Source organism: Lepus europaeus, chromosome 6, assembly GCF_033115175.1.
Source record: "Lepus europaeus isolate LE1 chromosome 6, mLepTim1.pri, whole genome shotgun sequence".
Taxonomy (NCBI): Eukaryota; Metazoa; Chordata; class Mammalia; order Lagomorpha; family Leporidae; genus Lepus; species Lepus europaeus.
The window spans coordinates 81,201,387-81,214,893 of NC_084832.1; positions in this window are offsets into that span (position 1 = coordinate 81,201,387).

Below are 13,507 nucleotides of genomic sequence, written 5' to 3' on the forward strand. Positions count from 1 at the left end.
ACAGAGATCCTACTTAATTTTTTTTTTCAAAAATATTAATTTTCTATGCCATTTCCATTTTAACACCAGGTTGTTTTTTTTTTTTTTTCATTTCCAATTCTCTTTATATACAGAAGATCACTTCAGTATATAATTAGCAAAGACCTCATCAGTCTGCGCCCACACAGAAACGCAAAGTATAAAAATACTGTTTCAGTACCAGTCATAGCATCACTTGGCTTTAGACGACACATTAGGGACAGATCCCGCATGGGGTGTAAGTACACAGTGACTCCTGTTGCTGGCTTAACAATTTGACACTCCTGTTCATGGCGTCAGTAATCTCCCTAGGCTCTAGTCATGAGTTGTCAGGGCTATGGAAGCCTTTAGAGTTCGCTGACTTTGGTCTTATTCCGATAGGGTCATAGTCAAAGTGGAGGTTCTCTCCTCCCTTCGGAGAAGGGTACCTCCTTCTTTGATGGCCCCGTTCTTTCCACTGGGATCTCACTCACAGAGATCCTTCATTTAGGTCTTTTTTTTTTCCATGATATCTTGGCTTTCCATGCCTGCTATACTCTCATGGGCTCTTCAGCCAGATCTGAATGCCTTGAGGGCTGATTCTGAGGCCGGAGTGTTGTTTAGGACATCTGCCATCCTATGAGTCTGCTGTGTATCCCACTTCCCATGTTGGATCTTTCTCTCCCTTTTTGATTCTATCAGTTAGTATTAGCAGATACTTGTCTTGTTTGTGTGATCTCTTTGACTCTTAGACCTATCAGAGCTATCAATTGTGAGCTGAAATTGATCACTTGGACTAGTGCGATGGCATTGGTACATGCCATCTTGATGGAATTGTGTTGGAATCCCCTGCACATATCTAACTCCACCATTTGCGGCCAGTCCGATTGAGCATGTTCCAAATTGTTCATCTCCTCCCTCTCTTTTTCCACTCTTAGATTTAACAGGGATCACTTTTCAGTTAAAATTTAAACACCTGAGAATAATTGTGTGTTAATTACTGAGTTCAACCAATAGTACTAGAACAACAACAACAACAAATACTAAAAAGGATATAGTATTACATTGTACATCTAGAGTCAGGACAGGAGCTGATCAGTTCATTGTTGCTTATAGTGTCCATTTCACCTAACAGGTTTCCTCTTTGGCGCTCAGTTGTCATCGATCAGGGAAAACAAATGATATTTGTCTCTTTGGGACTGCCTTAATTCACTCAGCATGATGTTTTCCAGATTGCTCCATCTTGTTGCAAATGACTGGGTTTCATTGTTCCTTACTGCTGTATAGTATTCTATGGAGTACATGTCCCATAATTTCTTTATCCAGTCTACTGTTGATGGGCATTTGGGTTGGTTCCAGGTCTTAGCTATTGTGAATTGAGCTGCAATAAACATTAATGTGCAGATGGCTTTTTTAGTAGCCAAATTAATTTCCTTTGGGTAAATTCCAAGGAGTGGGATGGCTGGGTTGTATGGTAGGGTTATGTTCAGGTTTCTGAGGAATCTCCAGACAGACTTCCATAGTGGCTTAACCAGTTTGCATTCCCAACAGTGGGTTAGTGTCCCTTTTTCCCCACATCCTCTCCAGCATCTGTTGTTGGTAGATTTCTGAATGTGAGCTATACTCACCGGGGTGAGATGGAACCTCATTGTGGTTTTGATTTGCATTTCTCTGATTGCTAGTGATCTTGAACATTTTTTCATGTGTCTGTTGGCCATTTGGATTTCCTCTTTCGAAATATGTCTCTTGAGGTCCTTGGCCCATCTCTTAAGTGGGTTGTTTGTTTTCTTGTTGTGGATTTTCTTGATTTCTTTGTAGATTCTGGTTATCAATCCTTTATCTGTAGTATAGTTTGCGAATATTTTTTCCCATTCTGTTGGTTGCCTCTTCACTTTCCTGACTGTTTCTTTTGAAGTACAGAAACTTCTCAATTTGATGCAATCCCAAATGTTAATTTTGGTTTTGACTGCCTGTGCTGTTGGAGTATTTTCCAGGAAGTCTTTGCCTGTGCCTATATCTTGCAGGGTTTCTCCAATGCTCTCTAATAATTTGATGGTTTCGGGTCATAGATTTAAGTCTTTAATCCATGTTGAGTGAATTTTTGTGTAAGGTGAAAGGTATGGGTCTTGCTTCAAGCTTCTGCACGTGGAAATCCAATTTTCCCAGCACCATTTATTGAATAGACTGTCCTTATTCCAGGGATTAGATTTGGATCTTTGGTCAAATATAAGTTGGCTGTAGATGTTTGGATTGATTTCTGGTGTTTCTATTCTGTTCATTGGTCTATCCATCTGTTTCTGTACCAGTACCATGCTGTTTTGATAACAACTGCCCTGTAGTATGTCCTAAAATCAGGTATTGTGATTCCTCCGGCTTTGTTTTTGTTGTACAGGATTGCTTTGGCTATTCGAGGTCTTCTGTGTCTCCATATGAATTTCAGCATCATTTTTTCTAGATCTGAGAAGAAGGACTTCGGTATCTTGATGGGTATTGCATTGAATGTATAAATTGCTTTTGGGAGGATAGACATTTTGAAGATATTGATTCTTCCAATCCATGAGCATGGAAGATTTCTCCATTTTTTGGTATCCTCTTCTATTTCTTTCTGTAAGGTTTTGTAGTTTTCATCGTAGAGATCTTTAACGTCCTTGGTTAAGTTTATTCCAAGGTATTTGATTGTTTTTGTAGCTATTGTGAATGGGATTGATTTTAGAAGTTCTTCCTCAGCCGTGGCATTGCCTGTGTATACAAAGGCTGTTGATTTTTGTGGATTGATTTTATATCCTGCTACTTTGCCAAATTCTTCGATGAGTTCCAATAGTCTCTTAGTAGAGTTCTTTGGGTTCCCTAAATAAAGAATCATATCATCTGCAAAGAGGGATAGTTTGAGTTCTTCCTTCCCGATTTGTATCCCTTTAATTTCTTTTTCTTGCCTAATAGCTCTGGCCAAAACTTCCAGAACTATATTGAATAGCAGTGGTGAGAGAGGGCATCCCTGTCTGGTACCAGATTTCAGTGGAAATGCTTCCAACTTTTCCCCATTCAATAGGATGTTGGCCGTGGGTTTTTCATATATTGCTTTGATTGTATTAAGGAATGTTCCTTCCATACCCAGTTCGCTTAGAGTTTTCATCATGAAAGAGTGTTGTATTTTATCAAATGCTTTCTCTGCGTCTATTGAGAGAATCATATGGTTTTTCTTCTGCAGTCTGTTAATGTAGTGTATTACGTTGATTGTTTTGCGAATGTTGAACCATCCCTGCATACCGGGGATGAATCCCACTTGGTCTGGGTGGATGATCTTTCTGATGTGTTGTTGCATTCTATTGGCCAGAATTTTATTTAGGATTTTTGCATCTATGTTCATCAGGGATATTGGTCTGTAATTCTCTTTCAATGTTGCGTCTCTTTCTGGCTTAGGAATTAAGGTGATGGTGGCTTCATAGAAAGAATTTGGGAGGATTCCCTCTTTTTTGATTGCTCTGAATAGTTTGAGAAGAATTGGAGTTAGTTCTTCTCTAAATGTCTGGTAGAACTCAGCAGTGAATCCATCTGGCCCTGGGCTTTTCTTTGTTGGGAGGGCCTTTATTACTGTTTCAATTTCTGTGTCAGTTATTGTTCTGTTTAGGTTTTCTATGTCTTCCTGGCTCAATTTAGGGAGGTTGTATGTGTCCAAGAATCTGTCCATTTCTGATAGATTTCCCTGTTTGCTGGCATACAAGTCCTTGTAGTAATTTCTGATGATTCTTTTTATTACTGTGGCGTCTGTTGTTACGTTTCCCATTTCATCTCTGATCCTATTGATTTGGGTCTTTTCTCTTCTTTTTTAGTTAGTTGGGCCAATGGGGTGTCAATTTTGTTTATTTTTTCAAAAAACCAGCTCCTCGTTTGGCTGATTTTTTGTAATGTTTTTTTGGATTCAATCCTGTTGATTTCTTCTCTGATTTTAATTATTTCTCTTCTCCTACTGGGTTTGGGTTTGGTTTGCTGCAGATTTTCTAGATCCTTGAGATGACTTGAAAGCTCATCTATTTGGTGCCTTTCCAATTTCTTGATGTAGGCACCTATTGATATAAACTTTCCTCTTAACACTGCTTTTGTTGTATCCCATAGGTTTTGGTATGTTGTGCTGTTATCCTCATTTACTTCCAGAAAATTTTGATTTCTCTTTTAATTTCTTCTATGACCCGTTGTTCATTCAGGAGCATGTTGTTCAATCTCCATGTGTTTACACGTGCTCTAGGGATTCCTGACTTGCCAATTTCCAATTTCATTCCTTTGTGGTCTGAGAAGCTGCATGGTATGATTCTAATTCTTTTGAATTTGCTGAGACTTGCTTTATGGCCTAGTATGTGGTCAATCCTAGAGAGGGTTCCATGTACTGCTGAGAAGAATGTGAAGTCCTTAGATGTAGGATGAAATGTTCTGTAGATGTCTGTTAGATCCATTTGGGCTATAGTGTCATTTAAATCTACTGTCTCCTTGTTGATCTTCTGTCCTGTTGATCTGTCTATCTCTGAGAGTGGAGTATTGAAGTCCCCCAGTACTATTGTATTGGGGTCTAAGTCTCCCTTTAAGTCCCTTAACAAGTCTTTTAAATAAGCTGGTGCCCTGTAATTAGGTGCATATACGTTGATAATCGTTATATCTTCCTGTTGAATGGATCCCTTAATCATTATATAGTGCCCCTCTTTGTCTCTCCTAACAGTTTTTGTGGTAAAGTTTATGTTGTCCGATATTAAGATGGCTACGCCCGCTCTCTTTTCATTTCTGTTGGCGTGGTATATCTTTTTCCAGCCTTTCACTCTCAGCTTGTATGGATCATTGTTGGATAGATGGGTTTCTTGTAAGCAGCAAAAGGATGGGTTTTGTTCCTTAATCCAATCAGCCAATCGGTGTCTTTTAACTGGACAGTTCAAGCCATTAACATTCAATGTGACTATTGAGAAGGAGTAACTTTGCCCTGCCATTTGCCAAAGATATTTTCTAATATCTGGTTTGAGATTCCTGTGATCTTTTGCTGTGAGGTTTCCTTCCTTTACCTTCTTTCATATTGGTGACCGTGTTTCTGTGTTTCTGTATGTAACACATCTTTAAGCATCTTTTGCAGGGCTGGACGAGTGGCGACAAATTCTTTCAATTTCTGTTTGCTGTGAAAGGTCTTAATTTCACCTTCATTCACAAATGAGAGCTTTGCAGGATATAATATTCTGGGCTGGCAGTTTTTCTCTCTTAGTACCTGGGCTATATCTCGCCATTCTCTCCTGGCTTGTAGGGTTTCTGATGAGAAGTCTGCTGTGAGTCTAATTGGAGATCCTCTGAGAGTAATCTGGCGTTTCTCTCTTGCACATTTTAGGATCTTTTCTTTGTGTTTCACTGTGGTGAGTTTGATTACGACGTGTCGTGGTGAGGATCTCTTTTGATCATGTTTATTAGGGGTTCTCTGAGCTTCCTGTACTAGGTTGTCTCTGTCCTTCTCCAAACTTGGGAAATTTTCTGCTAGTATCTCACTAAAAAGGCCTTCTAATCCTTTCTCCCTCTCCATGCCTTCAGGAACTCCTAGAATCCGAATGTTGGGTTTTTTAATAGTATCCTGTAGATTCCTGACAGTATTTTTTAGATTTCTGATTTCTTCTTCTTTTCTTTTATTTGACTGTTTCCTTTCCTGTTCTCTATCTTCTAGTTCCGATATTCTCTCTTCTGCTTCATCCATTCTGTTTTTAAGGCTCTCTAATGTGTTTGCCATTTGATCTATTGAGTTCTTCATTTCATTGAGGTTTTTTTTCATTATCGCAGTTTCCTGTTCCGCTAGTTGTTTCATTTCATTTTGATTCCTCCTTAATATTTCATTTTCACGGGAGATATTTTCTATCTTGTCCATTAAGGATTTCTGTAGTTCAAGAATTTGTTTTTGAGAACTTCTTAATGTTCTTATGAATTTTTTGAAATCTGCTTCTTGCATTTGCTCTATCTCTTCATCTTCATAATCTTGCATTGGCGTGTCTTGTTCACTTGGGGGCGTCATAGTGCCTTCCTTGTTCTTGGTACCTCCGCTTCTATGTTTCTTGCTTGGCATGTTAGAGATAATTTGTGGTGTTTTTGTTTTTGTTTTTTTTTTCTCTCGTTATACTATGCCTCTAAGTGAGCTGTCTGTTTTGTTGGAGCCTTAGGGGCTGTGATGGGTGTGGCCAGAGAGCTATGCTTGTTTCTTGAGGTTTAAGGCTGTGTAAAGAGCGACTCTCCCAGATTATTTGCTCCTTGCTGGGACGCTCTCTCTCTCTCTCTCTCTCTTTTTTTTTTTTTTGACTCAGTTGGGAGTGGAGTTGAGGGTAGTTGAAATCTAGCCTCTGTGAGTATTCGTTTGATCTACCCCTGGGACCATACACAGAGTTTATGCAGCCCTCAATGTGTTCTCCAGTTTCGCTAAAGATACTGAGTTTGGCTGAGCTTTACATATGTAAAATCGCGGTGCTCTTTGTTTTGCTTGGTGAGTGAAGGGAGAGGCCTCTGTTCCCCCTCCCCCCAATGTCTCGGACTTCTCAAGTCTTTGTCTTTCTTACCCTCCTCCGTTCCCGCTTGGCAAGTTAGAGATAATTTGTGGTGTTTTTGTTTTTGTTTTTTTTCTCTCATTATACTATGCCTCTAAGTGAGCTGTCTGTTTTGTTGGAGCCTTAGGGGCTGTGATGGGTGTGGCCAGAGAGCTATGCTTGTTTCTTGAGGTTTAAGGCTGTGTAAAGAGCGACTCTCCCAGATTATTTGCTCCTTGCTGGGACGCTCTCTCTCTCTTTTTTTTTTTTTTGACTCAGTTGGGAGTGGAGTTGAGGGTAGTTGAAATCTAGCCTCTGTGAGTATTCGTTTGATCTACCCCTGGGACCATACACAGAGTTTATGCAGCCCTCAATGTGTTCTCCAGTTTCGCTAAAGATACTGAGTTTGGCTGAGCTTTACATATGTAAAATCGCGGTGCTCTTTGTTTTGCTTGGTGAGTGAAGGGAGAGGCCTCTGTTCCCCCTCCCCCCAATGTCTCGGACTTCTCAGGTCTTTGTCTTTCTTACCCTCCTCCGTTCCCGCGCTGGCGAGATTCTGTGGCTCTGGCTCGCCGCTCGGCTCGTCTCGGTTGGTTTTCCACGCGTTGGGTTCCCTGTAAGTCCTCTGTGTCTCCTCCACAAGGTCCGGAAGCGATTCCTCTGCAGTTTTTTTCTTGAGTCTTTTCCTGAGGCTACAGTAATTCCACTTTTATGAAAGTTTATTTTCCCAAACTAAGGCACACGTCCTCACTATCCGCCATCTTGGCTCCGCCCTTCAGGATTGTTTTTCAGAAATTTTACCTTTTGGCATTCAATTTTCTCTTATTGTTTTGGCTTCCAGCAACCAAATTTCCTTTGTTTATGAGCTGTTCTGCATATTTTTTCTTGTTTTAAATGTATTTTTAAAAATTTTTTGGTTTATTTATTTACTGTGTCAACATCAGAACATTTTCCATATTGTCCATTAGGATATGGATAAATAAAAATAATTTGAAAACTACAAGAAACTACAATTTTATGACCCACTTTTCTGGAAAATGGGAAATTTGAAACTTTTTAAGTGAGAAGGCATTAAAGTTTTTCCTAAATGAGTTTGACTGTGGTCTCTTGTAAAAATCACTCATATTTGCTAAGGCCATTTCGTTGGTTTTTGCTGGAACATACCAAAAAAATCCGGTTCTCTTGGTACAAAGCTCCATATAAGATCTGGGTCCAACCTCTTTGTTTCGTATCTCTTAATTTTCATTTTGGTTCATTAATTTTATTATGTTACATTCTGGATAATGCTAGATTAAGGAATTGTGGTAATTGGATATAGGTTCTTTCTTTAATCAGGGTATAGGAATTTTGCCTCTTTGCATAACAGGTTTCTCTTTTTGTTTTAGCTTCCACCACCCAATTATCCTTTGTATATGAGCTGTTCTACATATTTTTCTGATTTTAAGTGTATTTTTTAATTTTTGGTTTATTTATTTATTGTGTCAAAAACAACAACAAATTTTCCATATTGCCCTTTAGGATCCAAAAAAATAAAACAACAAATTGGAGTTTAACAACTTGAAACATATAGAAAACTCAAATTTTATGATGCACTTTTTGGGTAAATGTGAAATTTAAGCCTTTTTAAATAAGAAGGATTTAAAGTTTCTCCTAAACAAGATTGACTTTGGTCTCTTGTAAAATTCACAGAATTGAAAAAGACAATTCGACTGATTTTGCTGTGGTAGGGGCAAGAGGTGCGGAGTCACCACACAGATCCTGGGAGTCAGGTGAAAGCAGGCCAGAGGCGAGCAGCCCACAGACTTGTTTATTTCAGTTGGTACAGCAGCTTATATAACCAAGGCAGCCAATCCAGTCAAGTGGTAGTTTATGCCATAACCAATCACAGCCTGTTGCCAGGTAGGCTGCATTGCCATGTGGTTTCTGAAGCCATTCCTGAGTAACTGACGCTTGCCAGTGGCCATCTTGGCATGGCCTTCTCATTCCACCACAATTCTTTGGTTTATCTTTTTTTTCTCAAATACAATAAAACATGTTCCATATTGTTCCTTAGGATAGAAAAAATTAAAAACACAACAATGATTTAATGATTTGAAAACTATAGGAAAATGAATTTTATGATCCACTTTTCTAGAAAATGTGCAAATTAAGGCTTTTCATATGAGAAGGATTTAAAGATTCTCCTAAATGAGATTTACTATGGTCTCTTGTAAAAATCACTCCAAGTCCTAAAAGCCAATTGGCTAGTTTTTACTGGAATGTACCTGAAAAATCCAGTTCTCTTTTGCAAAGCTCCATATTAGATCAAGGTCCAGCCTCTTTGTTTTTTATTTAAGTATTAATTTTCATTTTGGCTTGTTAATTTTATTTTGTTACATTTTGACTTCATGCTAGATTAGGGGGTTCTGGTAATTGGATAAATTACAGTAGAATAAGGGTAAGGTTTAGAGTTAGGGTAGGGTTAGGGCTATGTTTAGGTAAGAATTAGGGTTCAAGTTAGGGCTACGGGTAAGGCTTGGGCTAGAGTTAGGATTAGTGTTAGGTATATAGCTAGGACTAGGGCTAGGCAAGATCTAGGGCTTTAATTAATGTAAGGATTAGGGTTATTGTTAGGGTTGTGGTTAGCAGTTAGGTTAGGGTAAGGTTTAGGTCTAGGGCTATGGATAGGGTTAGAGTTAAGGTTAGGGTTAGGTCTCCATTTTGGGTTAGGTTTAGGTCTAGGCTAGTCGAGGATTAATGCCAGGGCTAAGGATTGGACTAGGACTAGGGCAAGGGATAGAACTGAGGATTGAGTTAGGGTTAGATTGAGTATTAGGGTTAAGTATAAGTTTAGGGTTAGCGATAGGCTTAGTGCTAGGGCTAGGCCTGGGGCTAGGTTTAGAATTAAGATTAGGAATAGGATACTATTAAAAAACCCAACATTTGGGTTCTAGGAATTCCTGAAGGCATGGAGAGGGAGAAAGGATTAGAAGGCATTTTCAGTGAGATACTAGCAGAAAATTTCCCAGGTTTGGAGAAGGACAGAGGCATCTTAGTACAGGAAGCTTATAGAACCCCTAATAAACATGACCAAAAGAGATCCTCACCACGACACGTCGTAATCAAACTCACCACAGTGAAACATAAAGAAAAGATCCTAAAATGTGCAAGAGAGAAACGACAGATTACTCTCAGAGGATCTCCAATTAGACTCACAGCAGACTTCTCATCAGAAACCCTACAAGCTAGAAGGGAATGGCGAGACATAGCCCAGGTACTAAGAGAGAAAAACTACCAGCCCAGAATATTATATCCTGCAAAGCTCTCATTTGTGAATGAAGGTGAAATTAAGACTTTTCATAGCAAACAGAAACTGAAAGAATTTGTTGCCACTCATCCTGCCCTGCAAAAGATGCTTAAAGATGTGTTACACACAGAAACACAGAAACATGGTCACCAATATGAAAGAAGGTAAAGGAAGGAAACCTCACAGCAAAAGATCACAGGAAGCTCAATTTCTCTTTGACATAGAATTAAACTCTGATGCTCTGTTAAAGCAATGCATTAAAGCAATCTATTATGTTCTCTCTTGATGTCTGTTAAATTCTAATTGTTCAAAAACAGCTGAATTTTTATAAGAGCTATGGGTTATTTAAATATGTGCTTATTTTCAAAGATTTGAATAATCACCTTGTAACAATGATCAAATTTGGTCTATGTTATGTCATGATTTTAAGGAATCTTATTTCAACCAGATATTTTGGATTTTGAGCCTTCTTGGCATTCTTGACAGGCATTCAAAAAATCAAAGTTTCAAACAATCTGGTCTCTAAAATTTCCAGTAAATCCTGGACTTTGCTTTTTCCAGTTTGGGCCCAACTGAAAAAATCAAAGGACCTATGTCTCTCATCTTATAGAGACACCAACTAATCAGTCTATTTGGATTATATTAGAAGGACTGTCAAGATGTGATGTGGTACCAGTCTTTAAGTTTCTATAATGGAAAATGCTATTAATACAAATGTTTGAGAATTAAAAAGTCTAATGATCTTGTGTTACTAGACATGATAGTTATCTTAATGAGAAAGCCCCAGAGGCCTAAAGGGTTAAATACTTGTCAAATCCTACAGGTGCTTTCAAAAATACTGTGAAGTAGGCAAGTGCCTCTTGTTGGTTGATGAGTTTATAATTTTAAACATGGCGACTTAAAGTCTTTTGTCATCCACAGTTATATATGATGTGCTGCTCATAAAACTAAAGCGTTGTTGGTTCTGTGTTTAGCTGTCCTCCTATAGGTTCCTATGGACTTTTTCCAGCCACTTTTATTGTATTCAGTACTTTGGGATGGCTCTGTAAACAGATGAAGCCAATAATGTATTAACAGTACCAACTGAGAGAAAGTATGCTTAACTGAGGTTACTAAAAACAAAAGCAATTCCAATCAATTGGCAATCTACAAAAAGAGTTAAAGATTTTAAAAGCTATTATCAAAATTGCTATATTGGTCTACTATGCTATGTTATATGTGTGTACATATTATATGTCCACATGGGGAAATTTTATTAAGAGTTTTATTTTAAATGGCTTATAGATAAGATCGTCCATAAATTTAAGCTGCTAAAATCAATCAAAGATACATTTTAATTTGTGTGACCTGAATCTGTGTATCATATGTTTTAAACGTGTTGGTAGAAAGAAACTAAAAACATTTTAGATGGTTGTGCTTAAGTTTACTGGCTAAACAAACTACACCATGTTAGATATTTAAGAGGTGTTTTCAAATACATGATTCTTAAAATTTATAGAAGGCATCGGATCTTCTGGTAAATGTTTTCTTAAGTTGTTATCTAATGGTTGAAACTGTTTGCTAAGTATTCATGTAATATTGCTATTGTCAGCAAGCGATCTAGGACTTGCTCCCTCATTTCTCTATTTTAAGCCCAACTTGTTCTTTCATTTCTCTATTCTCTTCAAGATAGGAAAGTAATTCTATTATAAAGGAATCTGTAGGATGCACAATTTAATCTTTAGACCTTATAAAAGAGATGGCTAACATTTTTCTGTAATAGCATAGCCAAAATAAGAACTTAAATAATAATCTCATAGCTAGATTCACTTCGCCATCAGCGAAGTATACAGTAAGTAGAAAAAAACCTCCCTTTCAGACCAAAGGGAAAGAAAGTTTTAAAGTGAGAATATAATTTTCCTCATGGGCATTGTCTACCTTAGAAAAACTACTACAGAACATGCCTGTGACTATAGACTTTTAGTTCAGGCCACCGAAGATTAGAGATGGGACACGGGCACTCCCTTGACTTGCATCGTCTGGTCTGCTTTAACACAAACCAGGAGGAAAAGAAAGCTCGGCATCAGAAGCAATGGGTGGCAGGCCTATTAATGGCTGATCTGTACAGTGATCTGCCCTCAATGAGACCCAACAGGCCAGTCCACTGCAGTGGCTTTCAATGTGGTAAGCCTGGGCTTCAGCAGAAGTCAGCTTGTGAAGAGCCCTGGCAGCTCTGCCAAGAGTTGGATCACTGGAAATGGACCTGCCCTGGAGTCGAAGGATGCCCAGGTCAGAGCCACAGATCTTATTGGCTCTAAGCTGAAAAGCCCTTCACTCAGCCCAACTTCCAAAGTGACCACTGCAGCTGAGGGGATGGTCAAGTAGGGTCAGCAACATTGCAGGCAGAACTGTAAATTTCTTGTTAGAGATGCCCCCTGCCTTTACCTGGCCAGCTCTCCTCCCAGGCCAGCCAAGTAATGAAAGCCAACAGAGTGCCTTCCCCTAGGAGGTTCACACCTCCCTTAGGATATACCCCATGTGAAGAGATAGATAAGTCTGGGCCTCTGAATTTATGAGGCCTAAAGCCCCTTCTATCAGGTTCTATTTGCCTCTCAATCAGAAAAATTACTTGTAGCTTAGACAGCACTTTTCTTAGCTCCTCTATAATGACTCTGTCCTTTGTTCTAGGCCCTGTCTAGTGCACTTGGGCCTCATTCCTTTGTAATCATAACCTCTACTCTACCACCAATGGCTCTACTCCCAACCTGTGTGTACTGATGGTCCTCTTCCCCACTTAATGCTGTATAATTGTTCAAACCTGGTAAATGCCACTCTTAGGATCATTGGTTACTATCCTCACTCTGTCTTTTATGACCTTGTCTAAATATGATCAGAGTCGGCAAACTTGGAAGGCTTCCACAGCCTTGGCAACTCATGACGACAGCCTAGGGTGGTTACTGGCGCCATAAACTAGAGTGTCAATTTGTTGGGTCAACAACAGGAGCCACTGTGCACTTGCTCCTCATGTGGGATCTCTGTCCTTAATGTGCTGTACATTTTGATTTAATGCTATATCTAGTACTCCAACAGTATGTTTCACTTTGTGTTTCTATGTGGGTGCAAACTGTTGAAATCTTTATACTAAATTGATCTTCTGTATATAAAGAGAATTGAAAATGAATCTTGATGCAAATGGAAGGGGAGAGGGAGCGGGAGAGGGGAGGGTTGCGGGTGGGAGGGAAGTTATGGGAGGGGGAAGCCATTGTAATCCATAAGCTGTACACTGGAAATTTATATTCATTAAATAAAAGTTTAAAAAAAAGATTAGGAATAGGTTTAATCGCTTCTCATCCTTTTGGCTAAGATCAAATGTAGGAATAGTTTTAGCATTAGGGCTAGGGCTAGTATTACATGTAAGGTTAGTACTTGGGTTAGGGCTAGTGTTATTGTTAGGTTTAGTGTTAGAGCTAGGGCTATGGCAAAGGCTATGGCTAAGGCTAGGCATGGGCTAGGGTTATTACTAGAGCTAGGGTTAGGTTGAGGGTTCGCATTAGGGCTATGGCTAAGGCTAGAGCTAGGGCTAAAGTTTAGGGTTAGGGCTAGGGCTATGGTTAGGTTCATGATTAGGTTTAAGATTAAGGTTAGTGTTAGGATTGGGTCTAGGACTAGGGCTAGGTAGGGCTAGGGATAGGGTTAGGTTAGTCTTAGTATTAGGGCT